At 48.8% G+C, this 6,000-nt stretch overlaps 1 protein-coding gene across 1 annotated transcript in view; it reads right to left on the reverse strand.

The window, feature by feature from the left end:
- LOC136639870 (leukemia inhibitory factor receptor-like) overlaps window positions 1–5,238 on the reverse strand; it is a 93,610-nt gene extending 88,372 nt beyond the window's left edge. The window contains exon 1 of the mRNA XM_066614466.1: window positions 4,882–5,238. The gene's annotated coding sequence lies outside the window, so the exon portion shown is untranslated. The remainder of the gene's footprint in view (window positions 1–4,881) is intronic.
- Window positions 5,239–6,000: the final 762 nt, after the last annotated feature.

A 6,000-nucleotide genomic window follows, 5' to 3' on the forward strand; every position in this document is an offset into this window, starting at 1 on the left:
AATTAAACCATAATTTTAAAGTTAGTGTTATATTAAAGGATGATGTCAGAACATAGATGATGCCTATCTCTTAACCACTTGCAACAAGATGGAGAATATGCGCTTGAAGCTGATGGCCCTGACCTAGCTATCTCCATGTGGTGGCCTGGGTCCAGCAACCCACCTTCCATGGAGAACAAGAACATGACATCTTTCCACTACACAGTCAAGATTTTTTTTTCAATCTGGTTAAGCTTGGTAGGATTTCTATGAAAGTATATATAGTATTTATAGCACTGGAGCTGACATGCATGAAGCATTTGTTTTGACCCTTCTCTAATACAGCTGCAAGAAGCATTCATTTTAAAAGTCATTTTCTGCTACATCAGGCAGCATGAGAGAGTGGCAAACTACATCAAGTTTTTATGTTCTTCTGTTGACCATATTGTGGAGGACAAAAATACAAATGTCCTTGAAAATGGAAAATGTTCTAGGATCATTTTACTTTGGAAACTCAGAAAGAATCCATGAAAGGTGCTCTCTTCCACCCCCACCCCCCAATCTGTCCTCCAATTTTAACTTCACATAATCAGCCTGTGAAATAAGATCGGTTAGACAGAGACACAAGTTCAGTCAAAAGCTTCATAGTCTGGAGGAATCAGAACCCTGGTCTCAATCTCAATCTGACAGTTTATTCACTACTGCACCCAAGCTTTGCACTGAAAGTTGCAGATAAGAAATAGAATTTCAGATGCACATTCAAAGAGCCCTGTATTAACACAAGCACAGAAGGGACATCCAAGCATCAGGCTGGTACTTGACCAGAATTGAGTTGCACTTGTTTAGAAAGAAATGCTTCCAGGACTCGGTGTACAGTTACATTAAATTATTGTTTGTTTGTTTATTTAATCCAGCTGTGCAGCATCCCAGAACCACAACACTGGCACAGATTTGGAAATGGACAAAAAGGATATCAAGCTCAAACCCTTACAAAATTAAGAGGGGAAAAAAACTTCTGGTTTATCCATCATTCAAACAAAATCTTCTGCACTTACTGCCACTGAATGCATCGATAACAGCAAACATACCAACATTTCTTATCATTCTAAAATATAATTATGAATAAATGTCTGCAAAGAGTATGGCATAAACAGGGACATTTTAAACAAATATGCAAGAAGCCTATTTGTGCATTCAACAAAATAAAGTTTTGCTTAGCATTTCTTTACAGACAGACAGACAACAGAGTACAATTAGGTTCAATCAATAATGGACAATGAGCATAATCCCGATTCTCCCCCCCTCCAAAAAAAACACCCCTAGTTGTCAACCTAGAGGAGTGGAGAAAGTCTCATATAACCCCAGAGGGTGATCTGAAATAATATGATACAGCCACCTCACTGAAGTTAAACCTATTTTTGCCCAGCCCACAGGTGTAGATGTTTGGACAGAAATAGCTTAAGCAGGTAAAGGGCTGTTACCTGGACAGGTGGCCACCAGCAATCTCACATATGCTACCTTAAAGCTATAATAAATAAAGTGTGATACAGGGGTGCTCACACTTTTTTGGCTCGAGAGCTACTCTGAAACCCAGCAAGGCCCGGAGATCTACCAGAGTTTTTTTTACAATGTTCGCGCCATCATAACATATAACATTTATGTGTACAATGTATGTTGGTGTACCTTGAGCCCCACTGAGTATAACAGGACTTACTCCTGAGTAGACATGCCTAGGATTAGGCTGTGAGGCTGCAATCCTAGCCACACTTACCTGGGAGTAAGCCCCATTGAGTACAATGGGCCTTACTCCCGGTGTTTCCTCCCAGAGGCACCTGAAGGGGGGGGGTCAGCACTCTGCGATCCACCTATTGAGCACCCCTGGTGTAATAAATAAAAGAACACTGCTGGCAGGCAAATCAATGAAAAAATAGAAGAATTTATCATGGACCAACACCATTTTCACATAAGACAAATCTGTTTCTGTACCTGAACATCACTGGCATTGGCTAGAAGTTCAGTTCCATGCAAAAGCTGCCAGCCTCCCACTGGCAGCCTCCCACATTAGAAACCAGTCACACATAAATGCCTCACGGCAGGCTCCACCACAGAGTTAAAAACAATCTAGATTTTAAAAGCTTTAAAAACAAAACAAAAAAACCTTTAACCTAGTATATGACATGTTTTGGCCTCCTAACACCAGTATTTGGAGCTGAAGAAACTTGCAACAGTATTAAGGTCAGATATTTTTTTAATTCCAAGAAAGATCAGCATCCTGTGTAGTCGTTCTGTATTTCACTTCCAGAACAAAACAATGGTTGGCAACCTTCAGTCTCGAAAGACTATGGTATAAGCCTACAGCACCCGGTATTCCCAGGCGGTCTCCCATCCAAGTACTAACCAGGCCTGACCCTGCTTAGCTTCCAAGATCAGACAAGATCAGGAGATAGTGTTCAGTATAGGGAGATACAAAACACCTCCACGCATTTCAAAAGATTTGTTCAGAGAGAAAATCTCTTCCCCCCTCCCAACAGTGAGATTACTCAGCTTTATAAACTGCACAAGTCTAGTTGGATCATTTTCACTTTCACCATACAAAACAGAGCCAGTTGCTCACATGCTTCAGTGGTCTTCAGGTAGCTTCACATGTACACGAGTTCAACCTTCCTTTCTGCAGCTCCAAAAGCAGCCTTGCCAGGAAGTCTCCCACTGAGGCACTGAAGAGACTTCAGCTTGCTGAGCTGAAGACACACTGTTACATTATGCGCCTCTGGTGTTTTACAATCATGAAATATGGTTTTACAACCATGAAGTACGAAACATCTATGGGTGGAAATATATGCTCAGGTCAGGGCATTAGCTTCAAGGGTAGCCTGTGGGTAGTTTCCCCTTTCCTGCCCCCCTCCATGAATCCAGGCCCAGGTCAGCTTTCATTGAAACAGAAAAAAAAATTATTTTTCTTGTGGAGATAACTGTTATGCATACCTAACTGGGTAAGTTCCATTAAACACAATGGGACTCAATTTCAAGAACACGTACATAGGAGGATTGTGATGTAAACAGCTGTAAGCACATTAAGTGACTGGTACAGTTATGTTTTGGCTGTTCTGCAATGAATCCAACCTTGACCAGCGGAAACCGACACAGTATTTCTAAATACGAACCTGATTCAATTCTCCCACATGTAATCCCATATACAGCACTAATATTCACAGGTGACCCAAATAGGCAACAAGGGGCCCAAGAGAAGTTTTTACAGAAAAATGTTGGATGATTTACTCAAAAGTAAGCCCCTTTCAGTGGGACTCCCTTCCACAGAAAGAGCTTAAGATTCCAAGAACTGTCCTGTTCCCCCTCCCCACCTTGGTTTCTGCTTCTCTTCTTTGTGATCTGAGCCATCTTTTCTAAGAGCCTAATTCTAGGCATGTCTACTCTGGTGCAAGTTCCATTATAGTCTATGTATGGGGCTCACTCCTAGGAAACTATGGATAGGATTGCAGTATGAGAGCCCAATCTGTCTATTCAGTAGTCAGTCCCATTCTGGTCAATGGGGCTTACTCCCAGGAAAGTGTGCATAGGACTGCAGCCTCAGAGCCCAATCCTATGTCTACTCAGAAGTCAGTGCCATTATAGTTAATGGAGCTTACTCCCAGGAAAGTGTGGATAGGACTGTAGCCTAAGTTAGTTTAAAAAAAAAATCAATTGGTCCATTCAAACAAGCAGAACTGAAATCACTCTCTGGAGGCACTTGGAGGGCCAGGGATTGAAGCAGATGCCACTGGCAATGAATGACACCACCACCACCCCCGTTACTTTGGCGACAGGTTCTGCCAAGAGTGCCACACGATGGAAAGAGAGAGAGATCAGCAAGAGGGAAAGCAGGAGTTCTGAGTCACCCTCTTTCCCTGACGGGTCCTTCCTGCCCTCCCACTCCAGCCAAAGCCTGCCCCAGTCCAGCTGCACTCTCAGTGCTGGTCAATCACCCACATTCCCCAAGACTCCCTTGGAAAACAAGCGGAGATCCACAGCTGGCAGTGAAGGAAAAAAGCCCCCCCCCCCACGGAGAGCAACCCACGGTGGCGGCTTGAACGCTCCCCCCCCCCGAAGAAGCGAGCCCAAGTGATCTGCGGATCGCGGCGCTCCGAGGGAGGACAGCGCTGCTCCGAGCTTGGCAGGAACCCATCCAAGCAGTGGCGTAGCTAGAAGGGGGGCAAAGCACTAAGTCTTACAGGGCGCTTCCCTGCTGCGTGCGAGGGGGCCCTCCCCCTCCCCTGCCGAGCCATTTCGGGCAGGGGGAGCAAAAAGGAGGCCAAGGGGAGGCCTGCGAGACTTACAACCCACTCCTCTGCAGGTCTACCCAGAAGTAAGCACCATTGTAGTCAATAGGGCTTACTCCCAGGAAAGTGTGGATAGGATCGTAGCCCCCCTATAGCTACGCCACCGCACCCAAGCACTCCCGAGAGAGGAGGCTCAGCTGAGGGTCGATCCGTGGTTCTCCGGGAGGGGGGACTCTGGGAAGCCTTTCCCTGGGCATCATCGGGCCCTTTCGGGGAGGGTGGCAGAGCCTGGGGGCTTGCTGGCCAGGGGCGCACGGCGGGGGCTCTGGCAAGAGGGTCTCGCTCGCTGCTTGGGGCGAGGGGGCAGGATGAAGGGGTGGGGGCAGTGCCTGGCCAGGGGGCTCCCAAGGGGGCATTGCCAAGGGGGCTGCCCTGGGAAGGACAGCTCCTGGATCAGCAGGGGGAGGGCAGCCAAGCCCTGCTCCTCATCATCTTCATCATCATCCTCCGGGAGCCCTGCAAGTCCCCCTCCATCCGCACTGGTGGCAACGGGAGACAGTTCCGCCGCCCTTGCCCTGCCCTCCCAGCGGCTCCCCTTCCCCAAGCCCCGCGCCGCGTTCCCGCTCACCTTCTCCAGCCGCGCCTCCTCCATCCCGCCGCCTCCGCCGCGCTTCTCCATACCGCGCAGTGCCAGGCGGTCCGGCCCGGCCCGGCCCGGCCCCGGCCGGCTCCCTCGCAGGACTGCGCAGCCCCGGCAGGCAGGCAGGGGAGCGGCAGCGGCTGCAGCGCGGCGCCTCCGACCGGGACGGCTGGCCTGGTGGGTGGGTGCGCGCGCAGCAGCCCCCGCCGTGCACCCCGGGCCAGCCCGGGGAGTCGCTTGCAAAGCCGAGCCCGGGAGCTGTGCCTGGATGCTGGAGCCGAGCGGGAGGCGAGGCCTGGCAGCCCCGGAGGAGCAGGAGGCGGCACCGCCGTTCGCAGCAGCAGCAGCCTATGCAGAAGGCTCGGCTACCGGGGGAGGAGCTGGGAACAGGCGCCCTTGGGCTGCCCCTGGCTTGGAAGTGCCGCTGCCGCCGCCAAACTTCGGGACTGCCTGCCTTGGCAGGAGGGAGTGGGGCGGGGGCACTGCCACTTGTGGCCTCTTCCCCCCTCCCTTCCACCATTCTAGATAAATCGGTGGTTCCCAGACTTTTGAGCCCTGGGACCCACTTTTTTTTTTTTTATCGGCACCCACCTCACTTTGCCAGACTTTGGGGGGAAAAAAGATCTAGAAAGAAATAATATTGTATTTATTTGTTTGTTTGTTTATAAGTAATACTAATCAGAATAAAAAGACCCTGAAACATTTATATCTCTATATTTGCACATGCTTGCAAACTGCAGGAGCTGAGCTCTTTGCAGGGTAATTAGCAGCTACAGTCTCTGATTAGTGAATTGCCTCAGGAAGTGGCGTTTAGCTATCTGATCTTTTCATCACCCTTTGGCATCAAAAATCAGGTCATGACCCACCAGCAGGAGCTGACTTCTTTGCAGGGTAATTAGCAGCTACCATACCTGATTTTTGAATAGCCTCAGGGCTTGAGGCAATTATTAATCTGACCTTTCCATCACCTTTATGCAATTCAACAAAAATCAGGTTGTCCCAGTAAGTCAGGACTCACAGTTTGGGAATCACTGGAATAAATCATTCTGAGTGTCCACCCAGTGACAATTCAGGGTTCAGTCCAGGTCATTCACTGCAGAGAATTCC

Source organism: Tiliqua scincoides, chromosome 2 (assembly GCF_035046505.1).
Source record: "Tiliqua scincoides isolate rTilSci1 chromosome 2, rTilSci1.hap2, whole genome shotgun sequence".
Lineage (NCBI taxonomy): Eukaryota > Metazoa > Chordata > Lepidosauria > Squamata > Scincidae > Tiliqua > Tiliqua scincoides.